A 24,412-nucleotide genomic window follows, 5' to 3' on the forward strand; every position below is an offset into this window, starting at 1 on the left:
TGAAAGCCCTCTAATGCCTGCCCGATACTGGGGCTGACAAGTCCTTTGGGGAGCTTGGCCTTGCTTACAGCTCAGGTCTCTGTACCCATCCCCTCCCAAAGGCAGGAAGCCCTATCATCCTCTCCAGCCCCAAGGCCTTTGCGCTGGCTTTTTCTTCTTCATTCTACACTTTCTCTCCATCCTTCTACCCAGCTCTTCACTTAACATAGTTAACTCTTCATCTTTCTTCAGAAGACTCAGCTGAAAAGTCACTTTCTGTAGAAGCTGATTCTCTCTACCTTTCAGGGTAGGGTGGGAGCTCCTGTTGTATATATATGAGATGGGGGTTAAAGGGGGCATGATCCCTTTCAGAAACAACACCCATAATTACTCATAGGATCTTGCGCCAGGCTGCAAGTTCAACGAGGATGAGGAGTAGACCTTTCACAAGCAGCTGGCACAGTACAGCCTCCCTTAACAGGTGCCCAATAAGTTTTTGTTAAATAAATTATAAAGAAAGTGTCCTCATAAACATCATGTTTTAACTGGTTTCACTGAATTCTGAATCATTTCTTTGTCCTTCATTGTCCAACTCTGACAAATAAACATTAGTGTTTTACAACAAATCAAATAATTCCCAGAAGTTTACAGATATGGAGGATATCGACATATATACATCGCACACACACACTATACATCAAATACACATACATACATCATATAAGTATATAGATATGTATTATACATACACACATCAAAACATTAAAGATCAGCTATCTGAAACCCTCTCAGCATGCCCATTTTCCCTCAATTAGAAAAAAAAAAAAAAAGCTCTCATCGTTCCCTTGATCCTCAGCCTAATGCCAGGACCCTCTTTAGCCCCCATCTCATCATCCAGAAAAATCAGATTATCTATTCACTGGAATGACCCACAACTCAAAAGAAAGCCAAATCAGAACTACTGAAATGCACATCAAAAATTGATACCAAAGGTTTCAGTTTAACGACAGGACTCCCTCAGTTACAAATGGATGTACGAAATGAAGTTCAATCAACAATTTTAGCTTAATGATAATTTTCACAACAAAAATTGGACTAAGTCCGATAATCATCAAGTCATCGTTAATCAACAAATGTCACTCATTACTTTACAGTTAAAAGTTGCAAAAATCTGAAATCAACACGTCATTCATTTACTCCTTCATCAGCATTCTGCTGAGCGTCTTCTGTGCACCAGGCCCTGCTATCAGGAGTCCGTCCGCATTACAGGAGGAGCAAAACACACACCACTCCCATCCTCAGGTTCTGTTATGTCCAGAAATCAGGTCTTCCACTAAATACTATATTCCAAGTCTCAGAACACTGTTTACTGAAAGGCATATCACAACTCAATGTGCCACTAAGACACAAATTTTCAAAATGCTGCTACAACACAATACTAAGATGTGAAGTTTTGTAAAATCATATTCTAATTTCAGTTACTATAATGTGAAAAAATATTTCTTAGAATCAATAAAATCTCATCTTCTAATCTCAAACTCTTAACTCTTCTACATTTTAAACAGCAAGTTGTGTTTTGATTTCCTTTGTAAATGTGTTTTGCCACAAAGTTAGAGAAAGTTTTCATCTCAGAATTGTCCTTGAGGGGAAGAGCCATATGACTCAACATAACAAAAATGCTAGGCTGATTCTCCACCCCAACTTCATTCTTACATATTCTAACCTACAGAAAACTTTGGATAGTCTTCATTTGGATTCAAAATTGCTAACATGTTTGCCACATTTGCTCACGTGCACCCATTCTCTCGATAGATAGATAGATAGATAGGTAGGTAGGTAGTGTAGTATCTATATATATAGACAGAGAGCTATAGATATAGTGTGTATGTTTTGTATAGAGAGAAAAAGAGGTACATATACACAAATATACTTTTTCTTTGGCTGAACTACTTCAGAGTAAGTTGCAGACATTATGATACTTCACTCCTAGGTATTTTAGCAGTTTCCTACATATTCATTATACCATTACCACACACAAGCAATTAACCTTCATACAGTGATTATCTACTCCATCCCATATTCAAACTTCCCCAAGTATTTAAAAACTGCACTTTAATAGCATTTTTTTTTAAAAAACAAATCCAGGATCCAAGGAATGATCACGCACTGCATTCGGTTTCCTGCCTCTTTAATCTCCTTTAATAAAGAACCACTCCCTTGCCATTCATTTTTTTAAAGTTTTTGGTCTTCCACAATAGACATTTTTGAAGAGTCCAAGTATTTTGTAAAATGCCCCCTGATCTGGACTTGCCTGGCTGTGTCTCAATGGTCAGATTCAGGTTAAAGGTGTTGTGAAGAGCACGTCCCAGATGGTACGTTGTGTATTCCTCATTGCGTCACATCTGGAGACACATCCCCCGGAAGACAGGGCCCTGTCCTGACTCCATCGACTGCAGTGCAGCTCCAAACCACAGGAGCCCGCGCCTTCCCCAAGCCCAGATCCCAGCCTCACGTGAGAACAGACAGGTACCATCAGACACTTAGGGAAGCCTCCAGAGGCAGCAAGCAGGCTGCTGGCAGGGAGTGATCAGACCTGGAGAGTAACAAATTCTGAGTGAAGTGAATGAGTGGAGGTTCCAGGAGGCCTGTCCCCACTACGAAAAACAGAGCTGACAGGTAACTGATGAGTCAGACGATCTAGGAGATTTGCACTTCTACAGGAGAGAGGCGGTAGGAAGCCATTCTAGAAAAACCAAAAACTAAGCAAAAAAGAAAAAGTAATTATTAACTACAGGGTTATTTTTACATTTCAGGCAAACTTCCCTAAAATAATTTTTTTGCTAAAGGGATGATCTTCTATTTCCTTTTCCTTCCATTTTTACAATCATCCTCCTTGTTATTTGGTGACAATAAGAGTATTTCTTTATGAAAATACCTCACATGGTCCCAGCTGGGTAATTTTAAGTTGGTTAAGAGTGTGGGTTTGGAGACCTGGCACTGTTACCTACCAGCTGTGTGACCCTGGCAAGCTACCCCGTGTGTGTCTCTGTACCTCAGTTTCTTCATCTATGAAACAGGGGTAATAGAACGTACCTCACTGGATTGTGAGAATGAGATGAGTTAACACGTCAGATGCGTAGAACAATACCTAGTACATGATGAACGTTCAATATGTTTTTGCAGTCATAGTGAATATTATTCGTATTGTAAGGCTAAGAAGCCTGTTTGAACTTTAAAACGACTCAGCAGTCAAAATTCAGCTTTTATAGAAAAAGAATATGTACCGACTGACCGTGGGTTCATGAGATTATTGTCAGTAATTAGCTAGCCGAATTCTTGGTAAACATTCCTAACTGCATCTTAGTAAACCACAGGGCAACTGAGCCACCCACTGAAAGAGCAGAGACGTTCAGCAGCTCAAAAGCATCACTTCACTTAACAGTACTCTGCAATTTACACGGATGAGAGCCTATGAGAACGGAACGGTTTCAGGTGGAGCCTGACAATACAATTCAACCAAATTATACAGGGAGAAGTATATTTTTCTTAAAAAAAAAATAACATCTATACAGTAGGCCCTCAGTAATTGTTGGTTAAATGCATGTAAAACTTACTGTACACAGTGGTCCTGTTATACTTTTTAAAATCCCTAACCCATTCCTGGATAACTGTCACCACTGGATACATTATTGTCCAAAACCCCAGGAAGAAAGGCTATCTTACATTAAGTAGAAGGCACCTTGTAAGCCTACTTAAAGAGAAATGAAAAAAATCTGTCATGGGTTCCAGCTTCTCTTTCTCTATATTTTCTACATTTCTCCTAAGTAACATCTTCATGGAAAAACAGCCAGCAAACCCAGAATCATCCTTTGATGGAATAATGAAATGTGAGGAACTGCAGGAAACAGGACTTATTTACAGTTTCACTTTACAGCTTCCTCACTGAGGCTCAGAGAGTGAATCACTTATTTGGAGTCCCAAGCAGGGAGCAAGGTCCAGAGCTCTCAATTCACAGGCCCGTGCCTTGGGTGTACATTTAAAGACCGAAGCTTAATGTTCTTTTATTTGGTGTTTATGCCTAGATTAGATGTATTTTAATACTAAAGATGACCACATGTGCCTTTTTGATGTAAAAAAAAAGTCCTGTGAAATCCAAACATACTTGTGGGATCCTTTGACAACTTCACTTACTAACGATCACTAATGGCCTCTAGACCAGGCAAAATCTGTGAGCCAAACGATCAGAATGTTTGAAATGCAAGGGAATTAATAAAAATGCCAATAGTTCTTCTGCTAAATCCTGCTTTGATATTAAAAACTAGTCTAACAGGAACTTTAATAAGGAAACCTGAGTCAGGAACTCAGTTACTCTTCTTCTTTTTAAGAAACATCTTTGGGCTTCCCTGGTGGCGCAGTGGTTGGGAATCTGCCTGCCAATGCAGGGCACACGGGTTCGAGCCCTGGTCTGGGAAGATCCCACATGCCGCGGAGCACCTGGGCCCGTGAGCCACAATTACTGAGCCTGTGCATCTGGAGCCTGTGCTCCGCAACAGGAGAGGCCGCGATAGTGAGAGGCCCGCGCACCGCGATGAAGAGTGGCCCCCGCTTGCCGCAACTAGGGAAAGCCCTCGCGCAGAAAGGAAGACCCAACACAGCCAAAAATAAATAAATAAATAAATTTAAAAAAAATAATCTGTTAAAAAAAAAAAAAAAAGAAAGAAACATCTTTGCTTGGACTGGAGGCGGCTCACTTACAATCATCAACATCCCAAAAATCTAATACCCAAGATTTTAACACACAGGATTGTATTTTTGGTTGAATGGTAGTTATATTGATCATTTCGCCATCTTTTAATAAGATTTCTTTCCTTCTTAGGCATCACTTCCAGTTCTGGATTGTACCCAGATACAGAAACAACACAGAGTACGGTCGTTATGAAAGCAGGCTTGGGCATCAGACAGACCAGGTGTGAGTCTGCACCTCACTTCTCACCAGCTGTGTGGTCGTGGGGAGGTTATTTAATCACTCTGTGCCTCGGATTCCTCATTCTAAAAATGGAGATGATCAAGTCCTACCTCATAAGACCGCTGAGAGGGCAAATAAGGAAATATATGAAAAGCCCTCAGCACAATATCTGGCAGACAGTGAGCAGCCTATACTTGAGCTCTCACTATGATTATGGCAGTGTGGTATGGGAAAAGCAAAGAAAAGTAGATAGAAGTACATTCTGTTTTCCTCAAGTAACAAAAACAACAACAACAAATATTTGGAAAATGAATTACAAACTAGATTGCAAAGAGTATAAACATTTATTTTAAGGCCTTGAATTCTGGCTTTAAATCATTGTTCTCTGTTTTGTACAAATTCTTCGATTAATCACTTAAACTGCTGACTGCCAAGACACCTAGACTTGATACAGACCTGCTGTCTACAAGGTAAATACACCAAGTATTGCCACATGTGTAGGGTGGATTCTACAGGGAAGGTAAACTGCAGGTACACTCCATCAAATCAGGTCAGGCAATATTTATGGAGCACCACCTGTGTACATGGCATGACCATACACAGAACCTGCAGCGGAGCAGAATGCAATCCTGGATCCCAGGCAACTGAGTGCAAATTATACATCAATACAGTTTGAAGAAATAGCTGAGAGTCTGGTTTATCATGTATGTTCACACATTTTAGTTTACCAAAACAACTTTTTTCTGTCTATGTAACCAATAGGGTTTGGGGTTAATCAGAATAAATATGTCAAAAATGTTGTAAACCATTAAATCTAATTGTTTATAACAGGGTTTTCACTCAAACCTGCAAGTTATAAACCTTGGTTCATTGCTAACCACACCCTGAGAAATCAACAGGAAGAACCAAGAAGCATTGGATAGATTTAATTAGAGTATTATTTTAAATATAATCTTCCATTTTTTAAATTGAATTTTATTTTATTTATTTTTTTATACAGCAGGTTCTTATTAGTTATCCATTTTATACATATGGGTGTATATATGTCAATCCCAATCTCCCAATTCATCACACCACCACCATCACCCCTGCCACTTTTCCCCCTTGGTGTCCATACGTTTGTTCTCTGCATCTGTGTCTCACTTTCTGCCCTGCAAACTGGTTCATCTGTACCATTTTTCTAGGTTCCACATATATGCGTTAATATATGATATTTTTCTCTTTCTGACTTACTTCACTCTGTATGACAGTCTCTAGATCCATCCACATCTCTACAAATGACCCAATTTCATTCCTTTTTATGGCTGAGTAATATTCCATTGTATATATGTACCAATCTTCTTCATCCATTCATCTGTCGATGGGCATTTAGGTTGCTTCCATGTCCTGGCTACTGTAAATAGTGCTGCAATGAACATTGCAGTGCATGTGTCTTTTTGAATTATGGTTTTCCCTGGGTATATGTCCAGTAGTGTGATTGCTGGGTCATATGGTAATTCTATTTTTAGTTTTTTAAGGAACCTCCATACTGTTCTCCATAATGGCTGTATCAATTTACATTCTCACCAACAGTGCAAGAGGATTCCCTTTTCTCCACACCCTCTCCAGCATTTGTTGTTTGTAGATTTTCTGATGATGCCCATTCTAACTGGTGTGAGGTGATACCTCATTGTAGTTTTGATTTGCATTTCTCTAATAATTAGTGATGTTGAGCAGCTTTTCATGTGCTTCTTGGCCATCTGTATGTCTTCTTTGGAGAAATGTCTATTTAGGTCTTCTGCCCATTTTTGGATTGGGTTGTTTGTTTTTTTAATATTGAGCTGCATGAGCTGTTTATATAATATCCCTGATAATAAAGAATGGTTTTAAATTAAGTTTGGGAATCTGCCTTCTTGGATGATCAGCTGGACACTGTCATTCTCCAAGTTCTTAGTTCTTTAACTGGATTCTGCCTCAGCAGCAACATGTGAAGAAATGACCCAGACTAAACACAGTATAAACACACAAATGGAACAGAATTAAATGGCTTCTATTAGAGCCCGTGCAGGACTGAGACATTCAGTTTCCAAACATGAATACGTGGGGACATTTAGGACAGCCACTAAAGATGATTCAGAAACATCATGTGATCATTCTCACGTGACAGGTCTTGAGCAGCAAGATAGAAATTTCTGGCTCACACATGACAGTAATAAAATTGTTTTTGTTTACAGAATTACTCTGTAAGAAAACATATGAGCTAAAACTAATGAAATTTAAGAAAATAAGTATCGGATTCAAGGCTGAGGTCAGCCGTTCCCTTCTCTGACCCGAGCCCGACCGAAGAGGTCGTCACCTCCTCCACGCTGCAGTCGTCCCGCCTTCTCCTTTCTTTGAATGGGAGCAACTGTTTGCTGAAGTGTGATTTGTGAAGAGGTAGGAGGAAATGAGGTTGAGCATCTCAGAAGCTTCAGTTCAGAGCTGTGTGGATGAAAGGCTCTTGGTGCTCCAGCCAGGCATCAGGGCTGTGCCTCTGAGGTGGGAGAGCCAACTTCAGGACACTGGTCCACAAGAGACCTACCAGCTCCACGTAATACCAAACGGCAAAAATCTCTCAGAGATCTCCATCTCAACATCAAGACCCAGCTTCACTCAACGACCAGCAAGCTACAGTGCTGGACACCCTATGCCAAACAACTAGCAAGACAGGAACACAGCCCCATCCATTAGCAGGGAGGCTGCCTAAAATCATAAGGACACAGACACCCCAAAACACACCACCAGACGTGGACGTGCCCACCAGAAAGACAAGATTCAACCTCATCCACCAGAACACAGGCAATAGTCCCCTCCACCAGGAAGCCTACACAACCCACTGAACCAACCTTACCCACTGGGGACAGATACCAAAAACAACGGGAACTACGAACCTGCAGCCTGTGAAAAGGAGACCCCAAACACAGTAAGATAAGCAAAATGAGACGACAGAAAAACACACAGCAGATGAAGGAGCAGGGTCAAAACACACCAGACCTAACAAATGAAGAGGAAATAGGTAGTCTACCTGAAAAAGAATTCAGAATAATGATAGTAAGGATGATCCAAAATCTTGGAAATAGAATAGACAAAATGCAAGAAACATTTAACAAGGACGTAGAAGAACTAAAGAGGAACCAAGCAACGATGAAAAACACAATAAATGAAATTAAAAATACTCTAGATGGGATCAATAGCAGAATAACTGAGGCAGAAGAAAGGATAAGTGACCTGGAAGATAAAATGGTGGAAATAACTACTGCAGAGCAGGATAAAGAAAAAAGAATGAAAAGAACTGAGGACAGTCTCAGAGACCTCTGGGACAACATTAAACGCACCAACATTCGAATTATAGGGGTCCCAGAAGAAGAAGAGAAAAAGAAAGGGACTGAGAAAATATTTGAAGAGATTATAGTTGAAAACTTCCCTAATATGGGAAAGGAAATAGTTAATCAAGTCCTGGAAGCACAGAGAGTCCCATACAGGATAAATTCAAGGAGAAACACACCAAGACACATATTAATCAAACTGTCAAAAATTAAATATAAAGAAAACATATTAAAAGCAGCAAGGGAAAAACAACAAATAACACACAAGGGAATCCCCATAAGGTTAACAGCTGATCTTTCAGCAGAAACTCTGCAAGCCAGAAGGGAGTGGCAGGATATACTTAAAGTGATGAAGGAGAAAAACCTACAACCAAGATTACTCTACCCAGCAAGGATCTCATTCAGATGTGATGGAGAAATTAAAACCTTTACAGACAAGCAAAAGCTGAGAGAGTTCAGCACCACCAAACCAGCTTTACAACAAATGCTAAAGGAACTTCTCTAGGCAAGAAACACAAGAGAAGGAAAACACCTACAATAACAAACCCAAAACATTTAAGAAAATGGGAATAGGAACATACATATCGATAATTACCTTGAACGTAAATGGATTAAATGCTCCCACCAAAAGAAACAGACTGGCTGAATGGATACAAAAACAAGACCCATATATATGCTGTCTACAAGAGACCCACTTCAGACCTAGAGACACATACAGACTGAAAGTGAGGGGATGGAAAAAGATATTCCATGCAAATGGAAATCAAAAGAAAGCTGGAGTAGCAATTCTCATATCAGACAAAATAGACTTTACAATAAAGAATATTATAAGAGACAAAGAAGGACACTATATAATGATCAAGGGATTGATCCAAGAGGAAGGTATAACAATTGTAAATATTTATGCACCCAACATAGGAGCACCTCAATACATAAGGCAAATACTAACAGCCATAAAAGGGGAAATCAACAGCAACACAATCATAGTAGGGGACTTTAACACCCCACTTTCACCAATGGACAGATCATCCAAAATGAAAATAAATAAGGAAACACAAGCTTTAAATGATACATTAAACAAGATGGACTTAATTGATATTTATAGGACATTCCACCCAAAAACAACAGAATACACATTTTTCTCAAGTGCGCATGGAACATTCTCCAGGATAGATCATATCTTGGGTCACAAATCAAGCCTTGGTAAATTTAAGAAAATTGAAATCGTATCAAGTATCTTTTCCGACCACAACGCTATGAGACTAGATATCAATTACAGGAAAAGATGTGTAAAAAATACAAACACATGGAGGCTACACAATACACTACTTAATAATGAAGTGATCACTGAAGAAATCAAAGGGGAAATCAAAAAATACCTAGAAACAAATGACAATGGAGGTACGACGACCCAAAACCTATGGGACGCAGCAAAAGCAGTGCTAAGAGGGAAGTTTATAGCAATACAAGCCTACCTCAAGAAACAGGAAACACCTCGAATAAACAACCTAACCTTGCACCTAAAGCAATTAGAGAAAGAAGAACAAAAAAACCCCAAAGCTAGCAGAAGGAAAGAAATCATAAAGATCAGGTCAGAAATAAATGAAAAAGAAATGAAGGAAACAATAGCAAAAATCAATAAAACTAAAAGCTGGTTCTTTGAGAAGATAAACAAAATTGATAAACCATTAGCCAGACTCATCAAGAGAAAAAGGGAGAAGACTCAAATCAATAGAATTAGAAATGAAAAAGGAGAAGTAACCACTGACACTGCAGAAATACAAAAGATCATGAGAGATTACTACAAGCAACTCTATGCCAATAAAATGGACAACCTGGAAGAAATGGACAGATTCTTAGAAATGCATAAACTGCTGAGACTGAACCAGGAAGAAATAGAAAATATGAACAGACCAATCACAAGCACTGAAATTGAAAATGTGATTAAAAACCTTCCAACAAACAAAAGCCCAGGACCAGATGGCTTCACAGGTGAATTCTATCAAACATTTAGAGAAGAGCTAACACCTATCCTTCTCAAACTCTTCCAAAATATTGCAGAGGGAGGAACACTCCCCAACTCATTCTACGAGGCCACCATCACCCTGATACCAAAACCAGACAAAGATGTCACAAAGAAAGAAAACTACAGGCCAATATCACTGATGAACATAGATGCAAAAATCCTCAACAAAATACTCGCAAACAGAATCCAACAGCACATTAAAAGGATCATACACCATGATCAAGTGGGGTTTATCCCAGGAATGCAAGGATTCTTCAATCTACGCAAATCAATCAACGTGATACACCATATTAACAAATTGAAGGAGAAAAACCATATGATCATCTCAATAGATGCAGAGAAAGCTGTCGACAAAATTCAACACCCATTTATGATAAAAGCCCTGCAGAAAGTAGGCATAGAGGGAACTTTCCTCAACATAATAAAGGCCATATATGACAAACCCACAGCCAACATTGCCCTCAATGGTGAAAAACTGAAACCATTTCCACTAAGACCAGGAACAAGACAAGGTTGCCCACTCTCACCACTATTATTCAACATAGTTTTGGAAGCGTTAGCCACAGCAATCAGAGAAGACAAAGAAATAAAAGGAATCCAAACTGGAAAAGAAGAAGTAAAGCTGTCACTGTTTGCAGATGACATGATACTATATATAGAGAATCCTAAAGATGCTACCAGAAAACTCCTAGAGCTAATCAATGAATTTGGTAAAGTAGCAGGATACAAAATTAATGCACCGAAATCTCTTGCATTTCTATACACTAATGACGAAAAATCTGAAAGTGAAATTAAGAAAACACTCCCGTTTACCATTGCAACAAAAAGAATAAAATATCTAGGAATAAATCTACCTAAGGAGACAAAAGACCTGTATGCAGAAAATTATAAGACACTGATGAAAGAAATTAAAGATGATACAAATAGATGGAAAGATATACCATGTTCCTGGATTGGAAGAATCAACATCGTGAAAATGACTCTACTACCCAAAGCAATCTACAGATTCAATGCAATCCCTATCAAACTACCACTGGCATTTTTCACAGAACTAGAACAAAAAATTTCACAATTTGTATGGAAACACAAAAGACCCCGAATAGCCAAAGCAATCTTGAGAACGAAAAATGGAGCTGGGGGAATCAGGCTCCCTAACTTCAGACTATATTACAAAGCTACAGTAATCAAGACAGTTTGGTACTGGCACAAAAACAGAAATATAGATCAATGGAACAGGATAGAAAGCCCAGAGATAAACCCACGCACATATGGTCACCTTATCTTTGATAAAGGAGGCAAGCATATACAGTGGAGAAAAGACAGCCTCTTCAATAAGTGGTGCTGGGAAAATTGGACAGATACATGTAAAAGTATGAAATTAGAACACTCCCTGACACCATGCACAAAAATAAACTCAAAATGGATTAAAGACCTAAGTGTAAGACCAGACACGATCAAACTCTTAGAGGAAAACATAGGCAGAACACTCTATGACATACATCACAGCAAGATTCTTTTTGACCCAGCTCCCAGAGAAATGGAAATAAGAACACAAATAAACAAATGGGACCTAATGAAACTTAAAAGCTTTTGCCCAGCAAAGGAAACCATAAACAAGACCAAAAGACAACCATCAGAATGGGAGAAAATATTTGCAAATGAAGCAACTGACAAAGGATTAATCTCCAAGATTTACAAGCAGCTCATGCAGCTCAATAACAAAAAAACGAACAACCCAATCCAAAAATGGGCAGAAGACCTAAATAGACATTTCTCCAAAGAAGATATACAGATGGCCTACAGACACATGAAAGAATGCTCAACATCATTAATCATTAGAGAAATGCAAATCAAAACTACAATGAGATATCATCTCACACCGGTCAGAATGGCCATCATCAAAAAATCTAGAAACAATAAATGCTGGAGAGGGTGTGGAGGAAAGGGAACTCTCTTGCACTGTTGGTGGGAATGTAAATTGATCCAGCCACTATGGAGAACAGTATGGAGGTTCCTTAAAAAACTACAAATAGAACTACCATACGATCCAGCAATCCCACTACTGGGCATATACCCTGAGAAAACCATAGTTCAAAAAGAGTCATGTACCAAAATGTTCATTGCAGCTCTATTTACAATAGCCAGGACATGGAAGCAACCTAAATGTCCATCGACAGATGAATGGATAAAGAAGATGTGGCACATATATACAATGGAATATTACTCAGCCATAAAAAGAAATGAAATGGAGGTATTTGTAATGAGGTGGATGGAGTTAGAGTCTGTCATACAGAGTGAAGTAAGTCAGAAAGAGAAAAACAAATACAGTATGCTAACACATATATACGGAATCTAAGGAAAAAAAAAAAAAAAGGCCATGAAGAACCTAGTGGCAAGATGGGAATAAAGACACAGACCTACCAGAGAATGGACTTGAGGATATGGGGAGGGGGTGGGGTGAGATGTGACAGGGTGAGAGAGTGTCATGGACATATATACACTACCAAATGTAAAATAGATAGCTAGTGGGAAGCAGCCGCATAGCACAGGGAGATCAGCTCGGTGCTTTGTGACCACCTAGACGGGTGGGATAGGGAGGGTGGAAGGGAGATGCAAGAGGGAGGAGATATGGGAACATATTGTATATGTATAACTGATTAACTTTGTTATAAAGCAGAAGCTAACACACCATTGTAAGACAATTATACTTCAATAAAGATGTTTTAAAAAAAAAATCTAAAAAAAAAAGAAAATAAGTATCAGTAGACAATATAAGTGAAGTAAGAATCTGACTGAAAATCTGAGTAAAAGATACTTAAGCAAAAAAAAGAAGAGGAAAAAAGAAACAAAAATATATGACATTAGGAATAGAAAAGGATATAATTACAGATATGAATGATTAAAAGAAATATAAGTGTATATTATGGATAACTTTGTCAATAATTCCAGAGCAAAGGGATGATATTCAAAAGAAAATATAAAATTGTTAAAATTGATCAAAAAATAAGTAGAAAACAGGAGCCAAAAACTATATGCACAGATATATAAAAATCAATAGCACTCCATTTTTCAAACAAACATAATTTTAAAAATAGATATATTTATGATAGCAATTACAACCGAAAGTTACATAGGACCAAATTTTTAAAAAGAGAAAACCTCTATGGAAATAAACTTTATCGAAAATCATAGAAAGTAACGTAAATAAAGAGAAATCATGTTAATGGACAGGAATATTCAATATTGTACAACTTTTATCCCAAATTGATCTATAAATTACATGCAATTCCCATCAAAACTCTAACATGCCTTTTGACAGGACCTGGCAATTTGATCCTAGAATTCATTTGGAAGAGAAAAAAGCCAAGAACAGTCGAGGCACTCCTGAAGAACAAGGTGGGTGGGACTTATCTTACCAAACATTAAGATTTATCATAAGGTCCAGTAATTAAAATAGGATGGTGTTAGTACATACCTTGTTTTATTTCGCTTTGCAGATACTGCATTTTTTTTAAAAAATTGAAAGTTTGTGGCAGCTCTGCATTGAGCAAGTCAACTGGTGCCATTTTTCCAACAGCGTTTGCTCACTTTGTGTCTCTGTGTTAGATTTTGATAATTCCTGCAATATTTCAAACTTTTTCAAATTATTATATCTGTTATGGTGATCTATGATCAGTGATCTTTTGATGTTACTATTGCGAAGACTACAACTCGATGAAGGCTTAGTGATGGTTAGCATTTCTTTTTAGCAATAAAGCATTTTTAAATTAAGGTATTTATTTTAGACATAATGCTACTGCATGCTTAACAGACTACGGTGTAACGTAAGCATAAATTTTACATGCACTAGGAAACCAATAAATTTGTATGACTTGCTTTATTTCGATACTCGCTTTATTGTGGAGGTCTGGAACCGAATCCACAATATCTCCGAGGTATGCTAGTACAGGGATAAACAGACCAATGGAAGAGAATAGAGAGCTATATACGTGGGTCCACATGTTTATGTAGGAATTTAGTACACGACTGAGAAAGTTAATAGGGGAAAGGGCAGAGAAAATTGGTTGTCGACATGGAAAAACAAAATTGGATCTTTACTTAGCTTACAACTTACATAAAATCAATTCCAGATGGTTTAAAGTCCTAATTATAAAAAGCAAAACTTTAAAACATATTAAAAGACAGTATCAGAAAATGTCTATGGCATCAGCACAGGGAAAGATTTATTTAAATAAGAGACACAAAAGCAAAAGTCACAAAAAGTCGGGGAGGAGAAACAGATTTATCTGACTACATTAAAGCCTAAAGCCTTATGACTTCCAACTTCCAGCATGATGGAGTGAGACGGTCAACAAAATCCCCTCCGCAAAATGCATGTCTGATAACATCAAGTATTTGTAAGTATGTGGAGAAATAGAAACTTGTATCTTGCTGGTAGGAATGTAAAACAGCTACAAACATCTTGCAGACAATTTAGCAATAGCTAATGGCGGAGGACGAACTTACCTCTTACCAAGAAACTCCATTCCAGGTGGTGGGTCTGAAGAAATATTACACATGGGCCTGAAGGAAGCTACTCTGCCCCACAGTAAAGGAGTGTGTGCCCACAGAGCAAGAGGCAGAGAGATCCAGGGAACAGAAAGGAACAGAACAGAGAGGCAAAGAGGGCTCCAGTATTACATGGGAAGTTCATATATGGCAATAGTGGCAAGTCAAGTCAGTGAAAACAGGATGGACTGTTCAATAAAGGATTGGGACACAACTGCTTCTCCTGAAAATAATGAAGTTATTATTATTTGCCTCACACCATACATATAAAACTTCTCATCAAATCCCTTCACCACAGTTCTTAGACGTCTCTAATTGTCCATTTAGTGCCCTTTTCATCAAACTGAAATTCCATTCATCACTTTAATCTCTCCTGTAAAAACCTCTCTCTCTGTCCTGCTTGTCGGACTCTAACCCAATTTTCTTCTTTTTCCATAGCCACAGCCCAGCGGCAAAATATTTACACTGGAAAAACACAGATAGTGTCACTTTAAATCAGTCTCAACTCTCAAGCGGGCTCTCAATGCTACCCAGCAATTCTGTTTATTGAATTAACTTTCTTCCCACTCTACCTTACCTCTTTCTTCAAGCTTCCTTCCTACTACCCCATTCCCTTTTATAAGGGAAAACTGATCACAAGGGAGCTCCTTTATCCTCACCCCCATACCTCCTTCCCCCCCCCCCAACCCCCGCCACGTATGCACACCTGCCTGCAGCTGGGCCCTTTCCTTCCCTCCCTTCCTATCTCATGACTCCTATCCATATGTGCTCAGAGACGCATCTTTCCTTTTCCCAGGGACCTATTCCTTCAGTTACACACCCTCTCTCTCCTCCTCATCAATCCTCCACCTTACTGAATCAACTCCATCAGCATATGAACATGCCCTCCTATCATCCATCAATAAAAAGAAATACCTCCCTTGACCCCCTGAACCCTCAATTACTGGTCTCTCGGTGTGGCTGTTCCCCATCACCGCACATCTTCGCCAAAGAGCGGCCACAGGTACGCTCTTCATACCGCAACTCCCGTTCACTCCACAGGCCACTCCTCCCTCCACTTGGCTCCCACTGTTCCCTCCACTGCGCTTTAGCCCGTGGAACCACTGATCTGCAAGTTGTCGAATCTAACAGTTGCCCCTCCTTAATCTTCATTTTGTCCCGCTCAGCAGCATCTGATGTTCTCAGAGCCTCCCTTTTGCTCAAGAGACACTCCTCTCTTGCCTTCCAGGACACCAAGCTCTCTTCGCTCTCTTCCTAGTTTTCTGGTCACCCCTTGTCAGTCTTTCCCTAAAGGCTGGGTTCTCCAGTGCTCAGTCCTAAATCTTCTGCCCCTCTCTACACTGCTGAGTTCCAGAATCACATCCCCAATTTGTACCCTCAACCCTTCCACTCATACTTCACTGGCACCTCAAACTAAACAGGTCCCAAACCAAACTCTTGAATTTCTTCCTCCACTGGCTTCTCTCTACTGCCTTCACTTCAGTGAATGGCATCGCCATCTGTTCAATTACGATTTATTCTTCTTAGTGAGTCCTATTGTTTCTTCCTCAAAAATATGTTCACTTCTCTGTATTTCCACTGCTACTACCTCTGTTGTATTAGTAGGAATTATCCAGAGAAACAGAACCAATGTGTGTGTGTGTGCGTGTGTGTGTGTATACAGAGGGTTTTTGTTTGTCTGTTTGTTTAAAGGAACTGGCTCATGTGATTACAGAGGCTGCCAAGTCCAAACTCTGTGGGGTGGGCTGATGCTACAGTTCAAGTCTGAAGGCTGTCTGCTGCAGAACTCCTTCTTGCTTGGGGAGGTCAGTCTTTTGCTCTGTTAAGGCCTTCAATCTATTTAGATGAGGCCCACCAGCATTATAAAGGGCAATCTGTTCTTCAGAGTCCACTGATTAAATGTTAATCTCATCCAAAAACGCCCTCAAAGAAACATCCAGAATAATGTTTGACCATATATCTGGGCCCCACAGCCAAGTTAACATGTAAAATCAACCACCACTCTAGTCTAAGCCACCTCATCTCTGGTTTAACCTATTAGAGTAGCCTCATAACTTCTCTGCTTCCATCCTTACCCTCCATACCAAACCCGAAAACCTCCTTCGTAGATCTCTCCCTAAACCCCCGAACAGCTTCCTACTGCACCTAGATTAACACCAAGGCCCCTTACCAAGACCTGAAGTGTCCATTACTTCTGGACCTTCCTCGCATCCCCATCTCCAACTCTCTGCTAACCAACCCTCAAATCTGCCTCAGGATCTTGGAATCGGCTGCCAATTACACTTTTCCCCCCCTCTTTGCAAAGCTAATGTCCATGTATTCCTCCATAACATACATAACTTAAGGTTGTGTCCCTGGACCGCACAGTATTCTCTATCACGGTTTCCTTGGCGGCACCGAGCAGGATGAAAGTTGCGTATTTATTTGTTCGGTTACTTATTTACTGCCTGCCTCTGCTGTTCTAACCTCCACGAGTGCAGGGACCATGTTTGTTTAACTCATCACTGCAGAGCCCAGGGCCTGGCACAGAGGAGATGCTCAATCAATATTAATTTTAAAATAGCAAAAAATTCAAACAGAAGAAAACTCTAAATATAAAAAACAAAATATAAAAAAATCTAAATATAAAAATCAGTATTTGGGAAAAAAGAAGATATGTAAACCTTGAGACAGAGAACTTCTTAAACAAAACAGGAAACTTGTAAATCGTAACTGGAAAAAAAAAATCCACATATGATTACGCTAAGGTTAAAAACCTCAAATATGTGATTAGATGCCATGAACAAAGTTAAAAGACAACTAAAATATATGCAATATATATATAACAAAGAGGTCTTACAAATTAAAAAAAAGTCAAACAATACAATTCAAAAGTAGTCAAGGAATTTAAACATTAGATACTTAATAAATGCCAGGAAATTAGCAGAAATTCCAGTCTTAACCCATCAGATTGGCAAAAATTAACTGACATTGAAGAAATAAAAATACAAAATACTTTTTCAAGATTTAAGATAATGATTTAAAACTGGTTCTCTTGGCCACTTTTCAAGTGGGCAGTTGTGTACAATCTCAATGCTGTGGGCTAGACAGCTTCGGCAAGAGAAAGGAATGTGGGAAAGCAGGGGGCTGAAGATCGTTTCCTTAGAGCCACATCTGCAATGAATCCACAGAGTTTGTTTGAAGTAGGGGATTACACATTTCCCAAAGCAAAGATCACCAACCCAGAGACAGTGAAATAATTACAGTCTCATCACCAGATAGCAAAAAAACAAGGACTAAAATTTTTCTGTGGCTTGAATTCCTCAGTAAACACAGACTCAGAAGGACCTTCTTCAGAAATGAATGCCAAACAGAGCAGTTTCAGAATTCACAACGTGCATCCCCCTGCTCCCAAAAAAATGCTTTCGAAGGAACAGATACAGTTATTTTAAGGAGGGAAATTACTCCTAAGGAATCTCTTGCTTCGCTCTAGCTTTTAGATTCACTTGGTATCAATTCTGTTCATATAATACAACCTCCAACAATCTTGGAAATTATGTTTAAAAATCACAGCTACTATTTTAAGCATTTCTGTATTCTATTTTACGCATCTCTTAAGATGAGTAAATGCCCAATTCTATCAGAATCTCCCCATACCCCCACCCTGGTATTCATAAATTAACATTTTGGAATCAAATGAAAAATACATCCTGACAACTGGGAATACACTCTCAGAAATGGTGCTCTGCTGTCAAAGCACCATTCACATTCTGCCGGACAACTACACGTGCAAACTACAGCTTGCGACGGTCCTCAGCCTCTAAGAATGGTGTCCAAAACTGCCAGCTGGACAGATTAAGCTTTTTGACAACTGATTCACATTTTTCCCCAGCTTTATTGAGATATGACTGACATATGACATTGTGTAAGTTTAAGGTGTGCAACCTATTTGATACACATATATTACAAAATGATTATGATGACAGCTATAGCTAACATCTCCATCATGTCAAATCATTATCATTTGTTTGTGGTGGGAATATTTAAGATTTACTCTCTTAGCAAAACTTTCAAGTATATAATATAGGATTATTTCCTATAATCACCATGGTGTACACTAGATCCCCAGAGCTTAAAACTGAAAATGTGTACCTTTGGCCAACATCTCCCCATTTCCTCCACGTTCCAGCCCTTGGTGACCACCATTCTATCATGGACATACCTCAGAGATATTGCAGGTTCAGATCCAGATCTCCACAATAAAGCGAGTTTCACAACAGAGTCACACAGAATTTTTGGCTTCCTAGTGCATTAAAAGTTATGCTTACACAATACTGTAGTCTATTCAGTGTGTAATAGCATTGTATCTTTACAAAAAACCAACAACGTACATTCCTTAGTTAAAAAATACTTCATTGCTAAAAAATGCTAACCATCATCTGAGTCTTCAGGGCATCATGGTAGTAACATCAAAGAACACAGATTACCATAAAGAACACAGATCATCTGACCACAGAGCAGCATAACAAATATAATAATAACAAAAATTTTTTAAATGTTCCAAGAATTATGAAAATGTGACACAGAGACATGAAGTGAGCAAGTGCTGTTGGGATAATGATGCCAATAGACTTGCTGGATGCTAGGCTGCCGCAAACTTCCAATTTGTAAAAAAAAAATAAAACACAGAATCTGCAAAGCACAATAAAGAAAAGTGCAATAAAACAAGGTATGCCTATATCTTTTTCTGAGTTCAGCTTTTTTAGATTCCACATATAAGTGATATACATTATTTGTCTCTCTGTATGACTTATTTCAATTAGTATAATGCCCTCAAGGTCCATCCATGTTGATGCCAATGGCACGACAGCCTTCTTCTTCACAGCTGAATATTCATACACGCGTATTCATATACACACACACACACACCCATCTTCTTTATTGACTCATCCACTGACAAACACTTCCATTGTTTCCACATCTTGGCTATTGTGAATAATGCAATAGCAACGAACATGAGAGTGCAGATATCTCTTGGAGATCCTGTTTTCGTTTCCTTTGGATGTATACCCAGAAGTGGGATTGCTGGGTCATGTGGTAGTTCTACTTTTAGTTTTCTGAGAAACCTCTATACTATTTTCTATAGTGGTTGTAGCAGTGTACATTTCCACCAACAGTGCATAAGAATTCCCTTTTCGTGTCCACACCCTTGCCAACACTGATCTCTTGTGTTTTTGATGGTACCCATTCTAACAGGTGTGAGGTGCAACCTTATGTGGTTTTGATTTGCATTTCCTAAATGATTAGCGATGTTGAGCATTTTTCCATGTACCTGTTGGCCATCTGGATGTCTTCTTTGGAAAGATGTCCATGCAGTTCTTCTGCCCATTTTTAAATCAAATTGTTTTTTGCTATTGAGTTGTATTCCTTATGCATTCTGGGTATTAATCCCCTAGAATATATATGATTTGTAAATATTTTATCCCATTCCATAGGTTGCCTCTTCATTTTGTTGATGGGTTTCCTTGGCTGTGCAGAAGCTTTTTAGTTTGATATAGTCCCACTTGCTTCTGCTTTTGTTGCCTTTGCTTTTGGTGTCAAATCCAAGAAATCATCAAGACCGATGTCAAGAAGCTCAACCCTTATGTATTCTTGGGGCTTGTATGGAGTTGTATACAAACCATACATAGGAGTTGTATGGTTTCTGGTCTTACATTAAAATCTTTAATCCACTTTGAGTTGATTTTTGTTATGGTGTAAGATAGGGGACCAGTTTCATTCTTTTGCATGTAGCTGTTCAGTTTTCCTAACACCATTTACTGAAGAGACCATCCTTTCCCCATTGAATATTTTTGGCTCCTTTGTTGTAAAATAACCATATATATGTGGGTTTATTTCTGGGCTCTCTAGTCTGTGCTATCAGTCTGTGTATCTGTTTTTATGCCAATACCATACTGTTTTAATTATATAGCTTTGTAATATAGTTTGAAATCAGGAAACATGATGCCTCCAGCTTTTTCTTTTTCAAGACTGCCTTGTTTATTGGGATCTCTACCGTTCCATACGAATTTTATGATTTTTTTTTTCTATCTGTGAAAAATGCCATTGGAATTTTGATAGGGATTAAACTGAATCTGCAGTTTGCTTTGGGCCTGATTCACATTTAAACAACCAAAAGATTTCTGTGGTACCACTCCAAAACCTAAGAAATGGTTTAATAATAAAAACTAAAACAGCAAAGGAGGGGAAGTTTCTTCCGCTGGGTGGTCTGCAGGATTTTAATACAGAAAGTGGTGGCATTTAGAGGAAAGGTATCCCCACATGTTTCATTAGTGCCAATTTTCTTAAGTGAAAATATCTCCACTGCCTCTAAAGCCTTTAGCTAAATGCTGAAAGGTCTTTCACAGAGTAATTCTGTTTTATGGCCATTAAAATGCCCAACTAGCTTCAGAACTGCCTTAGTGAACAGATGCTGTTGAAAACAGCTTCAGCCTCAAACCAGCTGCGAGGTGAGAATGGATGATGCCACAGGAGCACCACCTAAAAAAGAGCAAGGGCACCACAGGAGGGCGCTGCGTGTGGGCGGGTGAAGCACAGCTCTGTCCCGGGATGGGCAGTGTTTATCTCTCCACAACCTACTAGAAAACCAGGTGATGGTCAAATGGTAAGAAGCAAACATAAAGACACAACATTACAAGTAAACAGTGTGAACGCTGAGCCACAGTAGATTTTTAGAAATATGGAGCTTTTTATTGGGGGTGGGGTAGGGTTTTTACAGGGCTGGTTACAGGGAATACCAAACAGGAATTACGTTCATTTCTAGACTATTTACCTCTGGCTTGCATTTATTCTTCTGTGTGCATAAAAGCCTGAGAATGCTTTTATGGAAAGCTGTAGAAACATGTATCAAGGAAAAACGATAAATTAATGAGCACCCAGTTTACAGCTTCAGATTTAATTCTCATAAGCGGGACGTGAATGCTCCTTCATTCATTAAAGTCATCACCATACACAGTGAGTGTGGGGACGTCTGAATTTTACACGGCTGGCCCTTGAACTCTAATAAACAGGACCAACACTCGGTGCTTATTTTTACATACGTAAAGGACAAGATCTTAAACGTAATGACCCTTTACGACTCCCCACTGACTGAATTATGAAAGAGAGAAAAGGAGGTCGGATAGGTACGGCGGGGGCCATTCTGTGAAAGGCTTTCCATACCGTTCTCTGGACGTGGGGCCTTATCTTGTGTGTGACGGAGAAGGATTCATGGTTTCAACTGGGCGAAGTGACGTCACTGAGCAGACCCAGAGGTATGAAGGAGAGAGAGCTTCACGTGACCTTAAAAGCATTTTAGCACCTCAGTGGCGCCTAATAAGCATAAAGGGACTATGGCCTGGGGAGAAGGGAAAACTATTAGGGCTTCATCCATCCGTCCATTCAAGAACCACTGCAAATGTCAACACCAGGGAACAGCAATGGAGATGGGGAGGAGGGGAGCTCGGGGTTGGTGCAGACATCGGTTCTGCAGAATCTTGGGGCTCACTGGTGGGGGGTGGTGCCGGGGTTATTAGGGGAAAGAAAAGGTTAAGCACGATACCAAGGTTCTCACTTAGACTATGAGGTAGGTGGTGATGGGAGTATAACCAAAGACAGGGAGTTCCGAAGAGTCGGAGGGAGAGAAGCGTGTTTAGGAGCAGATACTAGGACAGGAAGAGAGGGACAGCCACAGGAAGGGAGGCAGGGACACACTGGGAGCTCACGGCCTGTGCTCCACGTCGTGCAGTAAGAAACAGCTTACACTCAGCTGTGTTTTCCTAAGTGCTTCTTACCACGTAAGAGTCCACAGAGTTCAGAAACAATGACTACTTCAATAAAAAAGAACAAAATGGTAAAAGACTTTTATCGACTTCTCAAAAACCAAATTAAGAATCTAACAACAAAACACCTAATAGAATTAAGAGCCTTAGGCTCAAGCTAGTCAAGCAATCCCGGAAAGGTCCTGTCACTCCAGGCCTCAGTTTTCATGCTGGGAAAAGTGACCAGAAGGAACCAAAATCTTCCTAATGTAATACTACAGAAAAATGGTATCGTAACCAGGGACAAATTATACACTCTTTTATTCCGACAAAAAAGGAAGCTGATTTACCTTTTAAAATCTCATATTTACTTAAAATATTTTTGGAAACTGAAAATTCCTATTCTTTATCAAAAGTGTGCTTTAAGAGTCAGAAACCCAATAAAATGATAAAAGAATACCTGCAATGAACATATTTGGAGTTAACTCATATGGATTTTTTTTAACCTATAAAGTGCGTGCAATTCAACTGCATGAATCATCAGAGGAGGCACTGCTGATTTAAATGATTTCAAGGCTCTCTTGGTATGTATGACTACATATTTGTCTCCAATTCCTCTTCCTCCTCTTCCTTTTCCATTCTCAGATTTTAGAGACTTGTTTTCCCTTCACAAAAATCTCTGCTGCTCCTTCTCCATCTCCCCCCAATCCAAGCTCCTGCCTCACCGCACAACCTCCCCAATGCTGCTTATTTTATTCTATGAAATTAACAACCACAGCCGTAATCAAGGCTCTGGCAAAATGAATCTGTCCTTGTCAGAATAGATAACGGATGAAATTCAAGAAAGAGGGGGCTTCAACAGACCGGGGTAACAAAGAAAACAGTGTTCCTTCCACCCCATATTCCCATCCGGAATCCCTTCTTAATCCAGGCCAGAGACAGATTTTTACCCTCATATTGAAAGTCAACTTGTAAAGCATCCCCCTCTGTCTCCACAAAGCCTAATTTCGAGCAAGGGTTTCTGCCAAGGGGCCCACAGTCACTGAAGAAGAATCTGATTTCAGTTCACTGTGCCACACTGCCTGCCGGAGCACGCAGCAACGCAGCTTTTAAACATGAAGATTAATTTGCTGAAAAACTTTCTCGATTATGATTTCTCCTTAGGTCTCCATTCTGGGACACGGTGAAAATAAGCAGCAATGGAGGGAAGGAAAGAGGTGATAATGATACCCAATATTCTTATAAGCAGAAATAATAATCATGGCTAACATTTATCGAGCATTTAAAATGTGCCAGATGCCACTCTGAAAGCTAAGAAATGTACATGTATTGGCTCACTTATTCCAACCTATGAGCTGAGTAATATTAGTATTTTCTGTCGCTTGAGAGGTGAGTAAACTGAGGCTCAGAGTGTTTATCACTTGGCCAAAGAAGAGCTGGGGTTTCAACCCGGGGAATGTGACCCAGAGCGTACGCTCTGAACTAAATTCCATACTGACCAGAGTCTAATCAGTGGTCCTCAAATAGGGTCATTCTGCACCTGCAGGGGACATTCAGCAATGTCTGGAGATAGTTTGGGTCGTCACAACTGGGGGCGACTACTGGCATCGAGTAGCGAGCGGCCAGGGACGCTGCTAAACATCCTACAACGTACAGCACTGCCTCAAACTGATCCAGTCAGACTGTCCACAGTGCCGAGGCTGAGAAGCCCTGATCTAAATACTCCTAGACTTCTTCATAATCTTTCCCTCCTTTACCGCTGTTCCATATG

At 39.5% G+C, this 24,412-nt stretch overlaps 1 protein-coding gene across 2 annotated transcripts in view; it reads right to left on the reverse strand.

Moving 5' to 3' along the window:
* PELI2 (pellino E3 ubiquitin protein ligase family member 2) overlaps window positions 1-24,412 on the reverse strand; it is a 221,361-nt gene that overhangs the window by 117,653 nt on the left and 79,296 nt on the right. The window lies entirely within an intron of this gene.

The sequence above is a fragment of the Balaenoptera borealis genome (genome assembly GCF_965194805.1).
Source record: "Balaenoptera borealis genome assembly, chromosome: 3".
NCBI classification, from domain to species: Eukaryota; Metazoa; Chordata; class Mammalia; order Artiodactyla; family Balaenopteridae; genus Balaenoptera; species Balaenoptera borealis.